Source organism: Tachysurus vachellii, chromosome 6 (assembly GCF_030014155.1).
Source record: "Tachysurus vachellii isolate PV-2020 chromosome 6, HZAU_Pvac_v1, whole genome shotgun sequence".
NCBI lineage: Eukaryota > Metazoa > Chordata > Actinopteri > Siluriformes > Bagridae > Tachysurus > Tachysurus vachellii.
Window position 1 is genome coordinate 9,064,151 of NC_083465.1, and position 17,992 is coordinate 9,082,142.

At 35.3% G+C, this 17,992-nt stretch overlaps 1 long non-coding RNA gene across 1 annotated transcript; it reads left to right on the forward strand.

The window, feature by feature from the left end:
* The first annotated feature begins 60 nt into the window (after window positions 1-60).
* On the forward strand, window positions 61-16,054 carry LOC132847105 (uncharacterized). The gene is made up of 3 exons (XR_009648599.1): window positions 61-98; window positions 15,586-15,643; window positions 15,827-16,054. It is a non-coding gene; the product is annotated as an uncharacterized LOC132847105 (long non-coding RNA).
* Window positions 16,055-17,992: the final 1,938 nt, after the last annotated feature.

The window sequence follows — 17,992 nt, forward strand, 5'->3', positions numbered from 1 at the left end:
AGTAAGTATAGTTTGTGAATGGAAACTTACCGATCATTGGACAAGACGACTGTCATTAAAGATATACATGTGAATGAAAGGTGTCTCGTCCGATGATGGTAAGTTTCCATTCACAAACTATACCAACCGCTTCCGGGTTGTCTGACTTGATAATCTGTTTTCCGTTTTGTTAATTTGGTTTGGGTTTTGTTAATTTGTTTTCCGTTTTGTTAATTTGGTTTGGGTTTTGTTAATTTGTTTTCGCTTTTGTTAATTTGGTTTGGGTTTTGTTAATTTGTTTTCCGTTTTGTTAATTTGGTTTGGGTTTTGTTAATGTGTTTTCGGTTTTGTTAATTTGTTTTGCACTTCCCGGCCACCGTATGATTCCCAGAGATAGGTTGAACCAAAAAGGCATGCAAATTTCATAGCTGCTGTGCATATACCACTGTATTGTTCTGTGTCCACAAGGCACCAAAAGTTTGATGCAGACTGATGGGCTTTGAGGTGGAGGTCATTTTGCAACGTTAGGATTTCTACTGTATCTCTACCTGTCCAGCATCCAATTTGAACAGAGCACTTAGTTGCTCAGCAGTGCATGTCATGTCCACTTGCATGAAAGGATTTGTAACGGCTTTGTGGGTAGTTAGCATTGAAACTTTCGTGACGCAGACTGAAGTGTCTCGCCACATTGTGCGGCTTTGCCGTCGCAACAGTCATCCCGCAAATGAGACCCAGACACATTTCTTTGACTGACATAAAAAATAACTCTTCCTCCCAAACACTGTGAAAATGGTATGTTTTCTGTCGCTTTTCTGCCATTTTTGGGGGGTAAATCACAACTAACTCTTCATCGTTGCTGCACCACTTCCTTGTGTCAGGAGTCGGAGATGACGTGCGTGCAATATTGACATTTGACTCCAGAAAAGGACAGAATTCGTTATATATATATATATATATATATATATATATATATATATATATATATATATATATACATATATATATATATATATATATATATATATATATATAAACATTTTTGTTTTAATTTTTTTTAATGAAATTAAATATCGTCATTTTAAAATCTACGTTAATGCAAGCGTTTTTATCCAAAAACTACAGCAAGAAAATCTTTTTAGGCGGAGCTATATTTTGACCAGTGCTATTTTTAGAACCTGCCTCGCGGGCGCTTTAAGTGCTCCTTGCGGGCGACCAGGTGCCCGCGGGCAACGCGTTGGTGACCCCTGAGAGGTTACTTTGAACATTGCCAGAGACCCTAGTGGTTTCCCACACATCCTGTGTTCAGATAGTACGTACACATGCACATACACACAGCCTAAACCTCCACTAAATATCTTGTGCACATCTTAAATGTTATCAGTTGCTTTCTTTAAGAGTGAGGTGAAGAGCTAGTGAAATAACTATGGAAAAAAACAACAACCAGATCCTGTTTCTGTTTGGAATCATCACCAAACTGGTTCCCAAGATGGCAGATTGTTTGTCTTTTCTTTTCATCGTATTTGTAATGAAATGGTTGAGTTGCCTGACACTGATGTTGCTGTTTTAGTTTGGTCAAAGGGGTTTATGTTGTATGTTGTGGAGTTTCCATGTGCGTCCGGCAGATGGCGCTGTGTGGACGCTGTAATTTCCTTTCTTCTGCCATATGGGATAATAGCGTGTTCGAGCTTTCCTGTATCTGTAAGGTAATCATTATTACTGGCAGATCTTGGATACAAAAATATCCATTATAGATTCAGAATTATAGATTCAGATTTATAATTTACATCCATTGGCTTTGTGGCATGAAAAATGTGCATACTCGTAAAGTTCTTCACCATAATACATAATAACATAATTGAGCCTACCATAATATACCAATGGCTATATTTTCAGATTCCCACATCGAATATCTTGTTTTAATTTATTTTAGTTATGCTTTTTCTTCTCAGTGTTATAAATGTAACGAAGGTTTAATGGGATGTGAGTTTGTTGATTAAAAAAATAATAATGAGTCCAATTTTATGGTCTTCCAGCATCTTAGTCTGCGAAGCTATTGTACCTGTCAAAAGTGTCTTCATGCTTTCCAGAAGGTTGGAGCTGTGTCCAGCCATGGCCAATTCCTCATGTGCATGCTATTCTTGCACGTTTTTTGGCATGTGTTACCTGGTCATAATTGAACCTTTGCCAGTCCACTTCAGCATAAATTGAATTTCCTTTGCTGAAGAGCGTGCAGCCTTATCCTCATATGAGAGAAGACAAAGCTCAAAAGAGCATTTGTACTGAACCCCTGCCATCAAAATCCCACTCCATCTGTTGTTTTTTAGCACCATCAGTACCTATTCAGGGCTTGTGCTCATTTTGATCCTAGCACAGTATTCCTAATCAAAATACTATCAACAACAATACTATCAACTAGCAACAGTTTCCGGTCATAGGTCACTGTAGTGTAGCTCTTACCATTATCACTCATTGTTAGTTCAATATCACACAAATGTGTTTTCATGTTTCAGGAGAAGAGCTCTGTCTATTTTTAAACTGCACTGATATACAACATATTGTATAGGAAATATTTTTAGCTTTAATTGCACTATTCTGTATTTCTTGGCCATATCATGTGGATGTGGATTTTAAACGTTTATATAATGCCTTTAACTATTTTGAATGTTTATATGTTCAGATCGGGAGGCACGGTGGCTTAGTGGTTAGCACGTTCGCCTCACCCCTACAGGGTCGGGGTTCGATTCCCGCCTCCACCTTGTGTGTGTGGAGTTTGCATGTTCTCCCTGTGCCTCGGGGGTTTCCTCCGGGTACTCCGGTTTCCTCCCCTGGTCCAAAGACATGTATGGTAGGTTGATTGGCATCTCTGGAAAATTGTCCCTAGTGCGTGATTGCGTGAGTGAATGAGTGTGTGTGCCCTGCGATGGGTTGGCACTCCGTCCAGGGTGTATCCTGCCTTGATGCCCGATGACGCCTGAGCTCCCCGTGACCCGAGGTAGTTCGGATAAGCGGTAGAAAATGAATGAATGAATATGTTCAGATCTTTAGTTTCTGTTGTTAACCAGATAGACAAATACTGTAGATACATGCTGCAACAATATATGTTTCACATTTTTCTTCACAGTGTCATATTTTTAGCTCAGATATTAATAGATGTTGTATTTAAACCATTGTCTTGCAGCCTGTCACAACACGGGAAATATTAAGACAGTACGAGAGACCTCAGTGGTTGTGGAAAAGATAAACATTTATTCAGGACACAGCAGTGCACATCCTCAACTGTTGACATTGCAAGGAATTCATATTCATCTAATTCTGTGGAGAAATGGATAGATTTAAATAGATTTTGGTTTTATTGCCCTTTAAGTATTTAGGAGTGTAACAAACCGAATTTAAGCCTCAGAGTCATAGTCCTTTAATTGGAGAACATAAATATACCTTACTCTTATTTATCAAAGATGCATGTGATCAAGTTTGAGCATTTTTGCTGTTTTAATGGTAGTGTTTAATAATGAATTCATTTAATACTATCTGAATAAAGTCATAATATTTAATGATAGAAAGTCTAAAGCTAAGGTTGTTCCATTATTGCAAGCATAAATTTGTAGTATCAGGGTATCAGGACAAGATATACTGAGGGGAAGAAAGGAAGAACTCCTAGTTCCCAGAAATTTGGATTTAAATGCCTGTACATACATGTATGTATTATGTTAAATCAGAATGGTCATATGTACCTGGACAATGTACCTTGGTCAAATCTAACATATTCGTAATCTTAAAATATTAAACTGTACAGCTGACTTATAATATTATAACCTTCTTTTTTGATGTATTGCTACATCATTCTCATCATTACAGGATTAAATATTTTGATTCTATTTATTACTACTTGAGTAAATGTTGGCATGTATCATAAATGTTGCATGTATTTGGGCTTTTTTTTAACCTTCATTTCTTGTGTATTAAATTGTGATGTGTTCTATATGTTTCTTCAGAGTTCTTTGGATGGTTAAGGGGCTTACTGAACAGATTCTACCTGGAAATTTTCCATAAAGGGAAAGCCTTAGAATTTAGAGCCAAAAGGAAACGTTATTGATATGTATAAATATCTGTGGATAGACACATAGACACAACCGCACTGAAATCTTCACTCACACTGTACTGTGGTTTCATGAATCAGACATGGAATTGTTTTTCAATCATTTATATGGTGATTTCTCAACAATATGGATAAATATAAAGGTCAACATGTTTAGTAATATATACATTTTCTATCAATACTGGCACTAGTAGTAATAGCAAACATAAACATAAATGTGTCTTTGTGGAGGTCCTCTGTATGTGCTGGGGAGCACTGTTACTTTGTGAGCTTTTATGATACAAAATAGTGGATAGTGTGTAATATAGTACACTGGTGTATACTGGATGCTTTCGGATATGCACTGCATTCACACTCTGTGATGAGTGTCAGACAGGGATGGTTTTAGACTAGGTTAAAAGCGCATGTCTGTCAGTAATCATCACATGGTGCATGGGTTCTAAACACTTCACAGAGCTGTGTGGTGGCAATGTATATGAGCATGTGATATGAGAGAGAAATGTAAAGGCCAGTAAACTGGAAAAAAAAAACCACAACTTGTGCGTAAAGATCACACAAAGTCATGAAGACCAGTGATTAATAGAAATCCATAATTAGACATTTAAGGGGTGTTTCTCTAAGTGCTCTCAGTTTGATGACAACATTTTAAGGTGGCATGTGTACAGTTTGAATCTGGGTCACTTTAGAGTGGTCTGAGTTCATTTGTTATGTTCATTTGTGATTGATTTTGTGGTACATGTTTTGCACATTATGAAAACAATTTTGCTTTATAGATAAACAACTTGCTGTATGGGTCTAAACGTCTACAAGCACTGGTTAAAATGCTTGTGTTTGGCATTTGTTTTCAATTTATCAAGGTTAATTAAGGTTTTAATTACACATAATATCAATAACAACCCAAGGGAAAGACAGTATTTTAGAAATACATGAGTTTGAGAGAATCTTAGTATTGTGTATGTCCCATTTTTTGTTGTAATGACAATGTGCAATCGAGCTGACACAAGATTCCAGAGTCTTGTAACCCGAGTGTAAAACCTGATTATTCATTTCGGATCAAATTCTTCTATATGCCTTCTGAGCACATGGATCAGTGGAAGGGGTAACACTCACAAGAAAACAAAGGAATCAACAGGATCATTATAACAAATTTGCTTAGATTTGGATTTGAAAATTGTAACAAAAAAAATAAATAAATGAAAACTTGGAACATTTTGACATCATGTTCAATCTTCATGATGTTGCACAATTTATAAATCACTTTCAGTATTATTCAGTATAATATATATATATATATATATATATATATATATATATATATATATATATATATATATATATATATACATATATATCTCACTAATGCTATATATATATATATATAGCATTAGTGAGATATATATATGTATATATATATAATGTGTGTGTGTGTATATATATATATACATATATATATCTCACTAATGCTATATATATATATATATATATATATATATATATATATATATATATATATATATATATATATATATATATAATGTGTGTGTGTGTGTATATATATATATATACATATATATCTCACTAATGCTAAACTTTGAAAATCCCCTATTTAAAACATAAATTGATAAACACAATTTATTTTTTCACTTATTTCCCAGATGAACATCAATTCACCTGTATTTTGTGCAGAATATAATGGCCATCAGTTTAGACCATCTGTCATGCAAATTCCTAGTAAGTAGAATTTTTAATAGGACTAAAACCCATAATCCACAATCCCACACCAACAATTATTAGACTCTGTATGAGCATCTGTTCCACAGATGTCTGTTATGCTTATATGGTAATATGAACCAAAAGCCTGGCATTTTCATAAGCATTCATTTGGAGACTTCAGGGACAAACATTCTCTCTGATTAAATTATTACAAATACAATACACATACTGTATTTTAGGCAAAAAAACAAAGTTTGATAATTGATTTAATGAAAAATTTTTATGCATTCTGAAAGTTTATCTATGATCAGGCTTCATGAGAGACCATATGCATATCAGAGTTTCTGAGTATAATGTAATAGATTTATCAATGTATCAGTTACTCAGCTGACATGCAAACTCCTCTTTGTGATAAGGCTTGTTTTCTTTTATCCCTCTGCTTAATAAAGAAAAAAATAATTTAAGTAAAAAAGATTGCATTTGTCAAGTTTACAGTGATGGTTCTACTGTTTGTCATTAAGTACCTGGATATAGGTTTCGATAGAGTTTTAATTAAAAAAAGCCTTGAAGTGTAGATCACCACTGCCTGAATACCTAAGCAACTTTTTCATTGTTTCAAAGCTCTTCATATGAAGATGCTTCTTCAGATATTGCTTAATTGAGGAACTGTACTCCTAGAAAAAGGTTCCTTGAGAGTTCTTGGTAAATCTACCAGATCTTCTATCCTGGAACCTTGAAAAAATGTGCATGTCTGGTTTATATGTTTTTTACATAGAACCTTTAAGGATTTTAACCTTTGTGAGACTAACTAAAGCAAGCAGAAGGTAATTAATGGGCTTTTTTTTGTACAGAGTGTAATTACCGATTATGGACAATGTCACATCGAATTAAAGAAGCATCTCCTGTCCTTTATCCCAGTTGACCTTGAGACTTTACTGTAACTCCACTAGTGAATTCATTTGCTGTTCTCGATACATATAAATTGTTTGGGTAAAAATAATACTGATTGGGAGTTATAACATGAGTAAGGTGTGCTAGAACAGTTTGATCTTGATCAGAGCGCTGCTGTAGAATAGCAGGTCATTTGCCTGCACTAAATCACACTGAAATCCAATTCCATTGCGTCCTTTGCTGATTACTATCAGTGTAACAAAACTGATTGATGTTCAGGGATATGTTTAACCAGAGACACAGGGGAGATGAATTCAATCTTCAGTTCAATCTTAAGTCTCATAGCCTCTGTGACATTTGCACTCTATTGGGTCATTCCTTGAATGAGCATATTAGATTTCTGTTCAATATTTTACCTCACATTCCTGACATGTTCTCAATAGGGATCCGAATGAGATTGGAAGCGCTGAATAGACCTGATAACACAGTAATTTATTCCTTCAATTAGTAATATAGTATATTGTTTTTCTTCACGAGGGCATGTCTCTGATAGAGGAATATCGCCTAACCTCACTTCATGACAAGAAAGAGATTTCATGGTCAAATGCAAATACTTTTATCCCTCCACATTCATCTCACCTTGTGATATTCCCTTTAGAGTAAAGCTTATATTAGATGTTTTTTATAATTTATTACTGTTCCACACATGGCAGTTGATTTAAGCTGAAAAGAAGCCACATGGCTGTGACACCACAGGGACAACAAAACTGGTGATCGGAAAAGACGAAAAATGTAAACTTTATAAATATAAATAAAGTCCATGTGATTCCACTTAGCCCTCCAACTGTTTACATGTAGTCTCATCAGTATGCAGATACAGTCAGTGTAAGAAAAATGGCTCAGACCTCATAATGTTCTGCAGGGCTCTGCATTAAACTGCACCATGTTCACATGAATTTCATATTAGGAGACTCAGCATGGTTGAAATACTCCAGTGACTTCAAATCACACAGCAGCATCTCAACACTGTATGGTTTAGTGTTTTCTCTATTCAGACACTGACTCAGCTTTTGAAAGACTTGGCAGTTAAATGCTGATTCAGAAGTTTTTAAAGCAAGAGATTAAAACCTGAAACCTAAAAATGCAATTCAACACATGCAAAACAGACAGGTGTTCAGTGTTCAGACTGACTCTGAGTCTTGGGTTATGTAACGTTATGGTTTGGTCCAAATGCATGGTAATGTCCTTAAAATCACATTCTGTTTTTAAATGCAAATGAATACTATTTTGAAAGATGAAACTATTTATTTGCTATTTTGTAGAATCTGATTTTTATTTTGGAAGCATCTGGAAGCATTGGTATTTACTACTTATTGCCACCCATTTCTACTGTTTTTTTTTTTTTTATTATTTTTTATATACATATAATCTAATCTATTTTTTCAAAAGAGATCCCAGAAACATTTCAATCATCCAATAGGAGAACAGGAGAAAATTCAAGGAAGAACTGGTGGCGCTGCTTTTTCAATGGGGTCAGAACTCAGAGTCATCCATGATAGAGCACCCTGCATCAGAGAGGGTTAACGGATCAAGGGCAGCTGCAGCTTGACAGTGTTGAGACCGTCTGATCAGTACTGCTGAGTATTAACCGTTGACCCAACTTTGTCTGTGGCTTGGGTCCATTTGTCCTCTAAGGTGGAGGTCACTGCAAATCGATACAAAGCATTTCAGACAGATCACCTCTATCCGATAATGAAACATTTATATCCTCATAGCTGAGACCTCTTCTGGGATTAAAATGTCCCCGTACCCAGGACATATGGGCTCACTCACTAGTTTGATATGTGTGAAATCTGATAGTCACCAGTAGTGATGAACTGATGGCAGTTCCTGTTAATTTCAGTGAGTCAGGTCATTAAGCTCAGCTCACCAATAGTAACCAATGCGTTCAGATCACAAAAGACCCATTGCCATTTTTTCTGTAATGGACAAAGTATTCAATAGTTTGCCCAGTGAACAATGTCTGAAAATGTCTCATTAAATCTTAATTAATCTTTTAATTAACAAAAGAGCAATACTTTGCATTGTATTTCATAACCCATTACACATACAGAAAGCATTCACTAAGCACATTACTGTGTTTGCTGTGTGTGTGTTGCATTATGAAGATTCATTTTCATTTATACTGATAATGAACTCCTCTAATACACTGAATACAAACATCTTCAACAAGCAAGGTTTAGCACCTCGTTCTGCCTAATAATATTTCAAGCAATGGTCTGTGTACAATAAACACAAGTAGTTGAAAACTAGTTATTAGTTGGAATCTGTGAAAAAGAGAAATTCTCAGCATTCTCTACCACAAATATCAAAACATTCATTGAGGGAATAGAATTTTCATACCTCATGCCTTCAATATAGTCCCAGAACCTATATCTAAACACGTTAAACCAACATTTTACTAAAACACTGTGATGAAATGTATTTAAATCTGTCAACCTTCTGTATGCATTTTTGTAAATAACTAATTAAAATCGTTTTTCAACATGTTCAGAAATCATTAAGCTAGTTACTTTGGTAAATAAATATCCCCATATTTTGTCTTTCTTCTGCAGAATGCATGTCCATGAAGTGCTATAGAAATGCCAGTGATGTAACTAACAACCTTACCATTGCTGAAAATAACATGTGCTCCATGTAGGGTGTACAGTATATTGTTCAGTGTTTAATGCACTACTTAAATAATTTTTCCTCTCTCCAAGCCCATTTTCTGATCATCAGTTTGAGAAGCTGCCATAGCTGCAAAGTAAACTTTAACCCCTTTAACACAAGAATGTAGACGGGCATTTCTCACTAGCCCTCAGCTCTGTGTAGAGTGTAACCTAGCAACAGTGTCTAAGTGCCATTTACTTTAATCTAGATTTCCAAACCCAGTGCTGCTGAAGTAGGGTTTGTAGCTAATGTCACCTGGATTTGCATTTTCCACAGCCATACGAGAATGCTAAATAAAATGTTTGGCATCAAGGGAAAAAACTGTGGTTATTCTTTCCATGGTGCATGGCTCCATGATTCTTTCCAGCATATTGCTTTATTGGTGGAATGATTGGCTATTGATTACAGGTGGTTTGTTTTTCCAATAAGGCACTGTAGGACAATTTGAAATTTGAAATTTGGTAAATGGAAAGCAACCATGCAGGAGATGATAAGAGTATTGTCAGGAAATAAGGCATGGCACAGACTAAAAAACAGGTCACGTTTGGAAAGGGCTGTGGAGGTCCTTCACTAGAGAGTTGTGAATGCAGAATTCTCTCTTTATACGTTCTGAAACTTGTTTTTTATAAGTGCTTATATTTAAAGACCAATAAATGACAGATGGGCTTGTTATAAATGTATAATTCTATCCTATAAAACCAAAGTGAAGATCATTATCCATCAAAAACAAAAAAAGAAAAATCATTTCATTAAAGCAATTAAAAAAAAAAAAAAAAAAAAAAGTTGCTAAGGCAGAAATTTATAGCACTTCAGAAATCAACATAAAAAGTCTTAGTTGTTCATAATAATAGTATGTAATAAGACATTCAGAACTTCAGAACATTTAGTCTCATTACTGCTGATTTGTATTAGTGAATTATTATCTTGAAAATAAGGATTAGATTATGGCTATCAGCACCACAAATGTATTCCAGTTAAAGTTCCAGTTCTTTGCTTTGGGCTAAATTCATTGGGCTACTAATTTATCATCTAAAAAATATTTGGCAGATGACTTTATTTTGGAGAAAGCGGCAGAGTCCATTAACAAAAAATCTGTTTTTTTTTTCTTTTTGTATTTATCCAATAAAGGAAAAAATCTCTTAGTGTCTGAAATTCACTTGTGAACTTTTATAACATCAATGCAATATTAGTTGGCAAAGAGAGCACTGGATAATATCTGTGAAAATAATTGCAAGAGATAACTCTTTTTTGCAAATAAGCACTTTGGCAGCAATCGTTTGCTTTTAAATAAGGCTTTGAAACTACACTCTAGTGATATTTATCTGGGTAAATCTAAAAAAAAAAAAAAATAATTAAAAATTAAAACATTGCCAACATAATTATAGTGAATGCTTATTGTTAATCTGCTCTCCATGTTATTTTTTGCCAGTGAGTCAAGAGAACAGATTGAATATCAGGGGATAAAATAGTAACATCCTACCCCTGAAACCATGCTCTGTGTGCAGCAAACTGCCATTGCACCCCTGTAAAACAGCATTAACACATTAATGTGCAGAAGTCTCTCATGTTAGTAAATGCAGTTCACAGCAGAAGCCTCTGTTCTCATTCTCTTGAAGCTTTAAGGAATTTAAGTGAGGCTCAAGATTCATTTTGTATTCAGTGTCTGATTCTCTGTGTATGCTTTTCTGACAGAGTAAATATAGCTTTGTTTGTGTGTGTGTGTGTGTGTGTGTGTGTGTGTGTGTGTGTGTGTGTGTGTGTGTGTGTTCTTTCTGGAGTCCGAATATCCCAAAAATGGAACAAAAGTAAAGACATTTTGCTAACACAACACAGCTCTGCTACATCTTAGATACTTTTCCACTAGACAGTGCAGAAGAGCAAGGAAAGGTAACAAATCCATTAAAACACATTTTTCTTTATTTCTGTTACCAAATAACCCAAATAAGAATTTGTGCTTCTTACCCAGGTTCCTTTCTCTCCAATTGATCTTTCACTGTAAGCTTTTCATAAGTGTATTATTAAGTGTAAGTTAATCCTTGGTAAATGCTACATTCCCTATAAAACATATCCACAAAAAATCAGCTCTCTCCACTTTTAGCTAAATTGCTAATAGCTCAATTTTTGCTGTGTTGCAAGAGAATAACAATGGTGTCATATTTTCATACCTTTTCATTATGTTTAACAATAAACAGCACCAGACATTTGACATGCTACATAACCTGACAACCCCACATTCTAGTCACCCCACAAGCTCCTCCTTGTTTTACACAATATAATGCAATTGGAAAACAGACACAGGATATTCAGAGTTCTGGATTTTGCTTTGTTGCCATATTCTTTGTGTATTGTACATAATTAAAGAGCATTGTAACAGTCCCTCCAGGATTTTGCAAATTGGGAATTGCAACTGAAGTGATATTTGTAGGTTTTTGCAATCGTATAAAACAAGAGAGTAAGGACTAAGTTTAAGAATAGAATTTAGTTTAGAGGTACAGTAGACATAAGTCACATGCAGGGCCGGCCCTGCGCACAGGCAGAATAGGCAAATGCTAAGGGCGCCCGTGCGCCCAAATTATTATTTTTATTAATATATATATATATATATATATATATATATATATATATATATATATATATATATATATATATATATATATATATATAGATAGATAGATAGATAGATAGACACATATATATTAATATATATGTATATATATATTTTATTACCTGAGAAGTATTTTATTTATATATTTATTATATATATTTTATTGCTGTAAGAAAGGCAAGGAAAGCATGGTCTCCGTAATATAGTTTTTTTTATATAGTTTGTGTGTGTTCCCAAAATATTTTCAAAATAAAGAAAAACAGGACAAAGCTGTGCAGTTTGTTTCTGTGTAAGTTTATGAACAAAATGATCGGAACACAATTGTCTGTGATTCCAGGGGCACCAGGTGAAATCTTGCCTAGGGCAGCAAATTGGCTTTTCAAATCACATGTTCCCTGGTCACATGTCTCTATAGTAATGCAGCGTGTGGGAGAATGAGGGAGAAAAAGACAGAGAGAAAATTATTAGGTATGCTTGTAATCATGTGATGGTTAAAGACAATGGATAATGACAGCATAACTAAAAGGAAGAGCCAGAAGGTGACAGACATGGGAATCAGCATATAAAGTGACTTGCGAGGGTGTTAAGACAACGGCATTCAAACATCCCAGTTCACCAAATACTCTATGCCCATGAACCCTCCACATCTGCTCCTTTACCTAAGAAAAAATATTTTTAAAAAGCTAAACTAAAGAAATTTGTTTTCAGCCTGGACTTAAACACTGAGACTCTGTCTGAGTCCCGAACATTAATTGGAAAGCTGGTCCATAACAGCAGGGCTCTGTAATAAAAAGTACCTGCACATTTTAATTGAAGTAGGTGTGGTGGATCATAAAAAAAAAAAAAAAAAAAAGATCGCTCAGGTACTGTGACTTGAGACCATTCAGTGCTTTATAGGTGAGTAATAGTATTTTATAAACAATGTGAAATTTGACTGGGATAGGAGTGATGTTTTCATATCTTGTGGTTCTAGTTAGTACTGCTGGGTTCTAGACTAACTGGAGAGAGTTTATAGTCCTACTGGAACATCCAAAGGGCTACCCTTGTGATATTAACTACATGAGCTTCAAAAGAGAGACTGAAGTCAATAATCACACAAGGTCTTTTACTTATGCACATAATGAAACAGAAAGGCCATCCAGGGTTACTCTGTGGCCCTAGTGAGTGAACTTCTGTCTTGTCAGATTTAAGCAGGAGGAAATTAGTAAGCATTTACTGTCTAATGTCCTTTACACAATTTTCAATCATAATAAGTTGGTGTTTCTCATCTGACTTTCCTCAGACGTATTGCTGCATGTCATCAGCATAACAGTGGAAGCTGATACCATGTTTACAAATAATTACACCAAGGGCTAGCATATATAAGAAGAAAAACAGTGGGCCTAAAACAGAATCTTGTGGAACACCAAACATAACCTTAGTATGTTCAGAGAAGTCACCATTTGACCTGAGACACGAGAGCCAGGAGAGGGCGGTTTCTTTAACACCAACATTTTCTAGTCAATCAAGTAAAATAGCATGGTCAATGGTGTCAAAAGCTGCATTAAGATCTTGTAACACCAGCAAAGAGACACAACCCTGATCAAGGGCTTAACAGGTCATTTACAACTTTAACCAGTGCTGTCGCTGTGCTATGATGAGGCCTAAATCCTGACTGATCTATTTCATGAATGTTATTCCTATGTATGTACGAGCATAACTGCTGAGCTACAACCCTTTCTAGGATCTTGGATGTAAAGGGGGTTTTGATATTGGCCTATAGATAGACAGCTGGCCGGGGTCGAGGTTGAGTTATTTAATCAGAGGTTTGATAACTGCTAGTTTAAATGATTTAGGCACATTGCCAGTGCTAAGGGAAGAATTTATTATTTTTAGAACGTGTTCAGAAGCTATAAGCAATATGTAAGCAAGGAATCCAGTATGCAGTTTGATAGTTTTGAAGGGGAGTAAAACAATCTAAGTGCTGATCAGTGCTGAACAAGTGCTGAACATTTATATTATCTACAGCATTGTCTATCAAATTTTTTGGTTTTAAATTAGTAATTTGAATTTTATGCTTTATTCTCTCAATTTATCCATTGAAATCATTCATGAAGTCTTTGCCTTTGCAGATGGTGTGCACTTTTCTACAATGGTTTTACTCCTAGTTAATTTTCTACAGAATTAAATAAAATCTTTAATTAGGGTAGAGAGACACACTGATCTAGCAGCACTAAGACATTTTTTGTAGCTCAGAAGACTTTTCTCCATGCTGATTGAAATTCTGATAATTTGTTTGACACCTTTTATGTTTTAATTTCCTAGTTGATTGCTTGAAAGTTCATGTGTTGTCATTGTACCAGGGTACTAGTTATTTTTCTTTAATTATTTAAGTGGAGCTACAATATTTAAGGTATAACGAAACACTGAATCTAAGTAGGGGGGCACGGTGGCTTAGTGGTTAGCACATTCGCCTCACACCTCCAGGGTCGGGGTTCGATTCCCGCCTCCGCCTTGTGTGTGTGGAGTTTGCATGTTCTCCCCGTGATTCTGGGGTTTCCTCCGGGTACTCCGGTTTCCTCCCCCAGTCCAAAGACATGCATGGTAGGTTGATTGGCATCTCTGGAAAATTGTCCGTAGTGTGTGATTGCGTGATTGCGTGAGTGAATGAGAGGGTGTGTGTGCCCTGCGATGGGTTGGCACTCCGTCCAGGGTGTATCCTGCCTAGATGCCCGATGATGCCTGAGATGGGCACAGGCTCCCCGTGACCCGAGGTAGTTTGGATAAGCGGTAGAAGATGAATGAATGAATGAATGAATCTAAGTAATCAGTCACCTGACTAAGTACTGTGGGTTCAGACAGCGATCCAATCACTGGATGATAATTCTGGGAGACATTTGGTAAATCTCACTGCAGTAGCAGATGTAAATATACACTGTACATTTTTCAAATCTTTCCTATACTGTACTTAATTAATAATTTTAGGAGTTATTCTGTAGTATACTCTAAGGTGAATAACTGAATGATAAGCTACAACTAATCCTCTGTTCTCTATATACTCAACATCTTGTAAAATATTTAGTGGAGTTATACATCTGCATGACATTAAATGCACAGTTTCACTTTGCCAACAAGAGGATGTTGTCTTGTTTATTTGGAGTCACATAACAGCACTAAAATGCTTGGCTTGACTTGCAAACCTTTTGCAAATTCTCCACTGGCTTTAGCATTCATTGTGTTTCACTTGAATTCATTGATTTTACACTGCATTAGCTCTGTCATTTTATCAATTATAAAATAGAAATTATACATGTAGATGAGAAAATGTTGGTGTTTTACAAATACATGTTGTTATTATTATTATTATTATTATTATTATTATTATTATTATTATTTATTTTTTCTATATTTCAATGCCTGGGTGGTGATGTACCCCAGTGTGTCCAAAATTTGCATAGTAATTAATTGCCTGTTGCTGGGGTGAGCATCATTTCCATTTGACTGCAGTGGCTGCCCTTTTAAAGGTTGATTTATTCTGTTCTTTTTTTAAAATTAGCCTCTTAAACCTCTCTTTGTCTTTTTTTCTCTCCTCTCCCATTTATTCCTCAAGCCACCATATTGCAGGATGAGGTCCGGTAGTGATTGGATGCCCCTGTTGACATTATAATGTGAGTAACCACTTATTTCTGCGCTCAGTATAAGCACTGCAGAACCTTTTTCAGTCATCCTAATATTCCACAGATTCCAAGGCTTTACTTTTCTGTCAGTCAAATCATCACACTAATATAACACTATACTGCTGCCACTGCTGTGATGATTGAACTGGTTTCACAGCTCTTGTTTTTTTTCAGATTGTTGTGTGATGATTGGTGTGTATATGCAGAGCTCCCATCTCAACAAGACCCACTGGTGCTGGAAACGTCTTCATTCAGGGCAAGTGCTGTGTTTCAGTGGAGTAGAAAGACAGTCAAGAGCATTTGGATCTGAGCCTAAATTGCTTTATTCTGTTTTATGGTCATTTTGAAAATATATGAAGTGAGTGAGAATGAGTTAAACTAGAATATAGTTAACCTTTAAAACATGGCCCTATTAGATTTTTATAAATCCCATTCAACGTTATATTCACACTGTACTGAAGAGTTTATTTTGACAAAACAGTACTAAAAATACTGATTATTGTTTCTTTCTTAAAGTGCTTGAAGCAAACCTCAGAAATGATTAATTACATGTATTGAAATGCCAGAAGGCAGCATTTGTTCTAGATATAATTTCTCATTTATTGGCATTCAAGCACATGCAATCAATAAAATGTGAATAATGCTGTTTAAATGTAGTCATGTCTGGATAATTACAATGCAAATTTGCAAACAACATATTAACAACCTTTCAACCCTGTCCATTTATTTTATTTTAGTATGAAAGTTCATCCTATTGTTTTTTGTGTATATTTTATGGACAATAGATTTCAGAGTGTTATTTCACTCATGCAGCAGCAAGATATGGTGCTGTATTAGAAGCCGGTAGAATAAGCAGAGCCGTCTTTCTGTTTGTGTTCTGTTTGTGTTCATTTCTATTTAATGACCCTAGAGGAAAGACTGCCTCACTGATTCATTGAGCAGATGCCTGAACACAATGCCCAGTCTCTGATGAATGCTGCCACTCTTTCATTTTTCCACCCCTTGAATCATTTATTTGATGTTTCTGAAGTTATACTATATACACAGACTTTCATTAGATGTGTTCTGGGTGACTTTAGTCTGCTTTGTATTATCTGTGTGAATATACAGTAGACAGCATGTGCTGTAAACTTGTCTAGTTACTTTCAATATAAAATATTGACCATTCTTAGAAAGCATTTAATATAATTATTTTTTATATGTTTTACAGAATATATAAAAATATTTTTTTGTCCTTGTCATATTGTCCTTGTATCTGTGTATATCATTTGGATTAAAAAAAATATAATAATAAGGAAATTTAGGAAAGGACACAAGAATCCGGTTAACCATGCTGTGTTTACTGTATCTACAAAATTATATCTAGCTGCCCACACACACACACACACACACACACACACACACACACACACACACACACACACACACACACACACACACACACATTCAAAATAAACATTCTGTTGTCAGAACTAGTCTGTGTTTATTTTTATGCTTCTTAATCCTATACAGTAATAATTTCCAAATTGGTATACATAAAAGCCACGATGCTGACATTTTTCCACCTCTCCAGACTCTCTCTGAGCTATTAAAACAAAACCCAATCTGATCATGCATTAAGCTAATTCTGCAGATGCCCTAGCTGCCATCTAACCCTTTTAAATGAATAGAGCCATGATGTTTGCTGTTATGAGTAATGGTAGTGTCTACAACTTGATAGCTTATATTTTCCTGCCATCAGTGAGTGCAGATAAACAGTGTTCTAAATGTTTATACTTATTAAATTGAACTCAAACAACTAGCCAAAAATTCCATTTAATTTATTGATGCCTTACAAGAACTGTCACAAAAAATTGGCCACTGCCAGCAGACGGCACTGGAATACTGATGAGGTGATCCTTTTTCAACCTCTATCTATGTCAGATTATAGGCCAAGATAATGGTGTGTGTGTAGATAGATAGATAGATAGATAGATAGATAGATAGATAGATAGATAGATAGATAGATAGATAGATAGATAGATAGATAGATAGATAGATAGATAGATAGATAGATAGATAGATAGATGGTAACGCTGCAATAAAGCTTATTTATACAATTATCCATTCATGTGGCAGCAGTGCAATGTTTAAAGGTGTGAAATCATGCAGATAGAGGTCAAGTGCTTGAGTTAATGCTTGCAGCAAACACATCATAATAGGGAATGATTGTTGCTAGCAGGTGGTCTGGTTCCAATATTGATCTCCTGGGATTTTTTTATGCACAACAGTCTCTCAAATTTACACAGCATTTACATCTAGTGAACAGCAGTTCTGTAGATTTCAGGCTGCAGTGAGCAA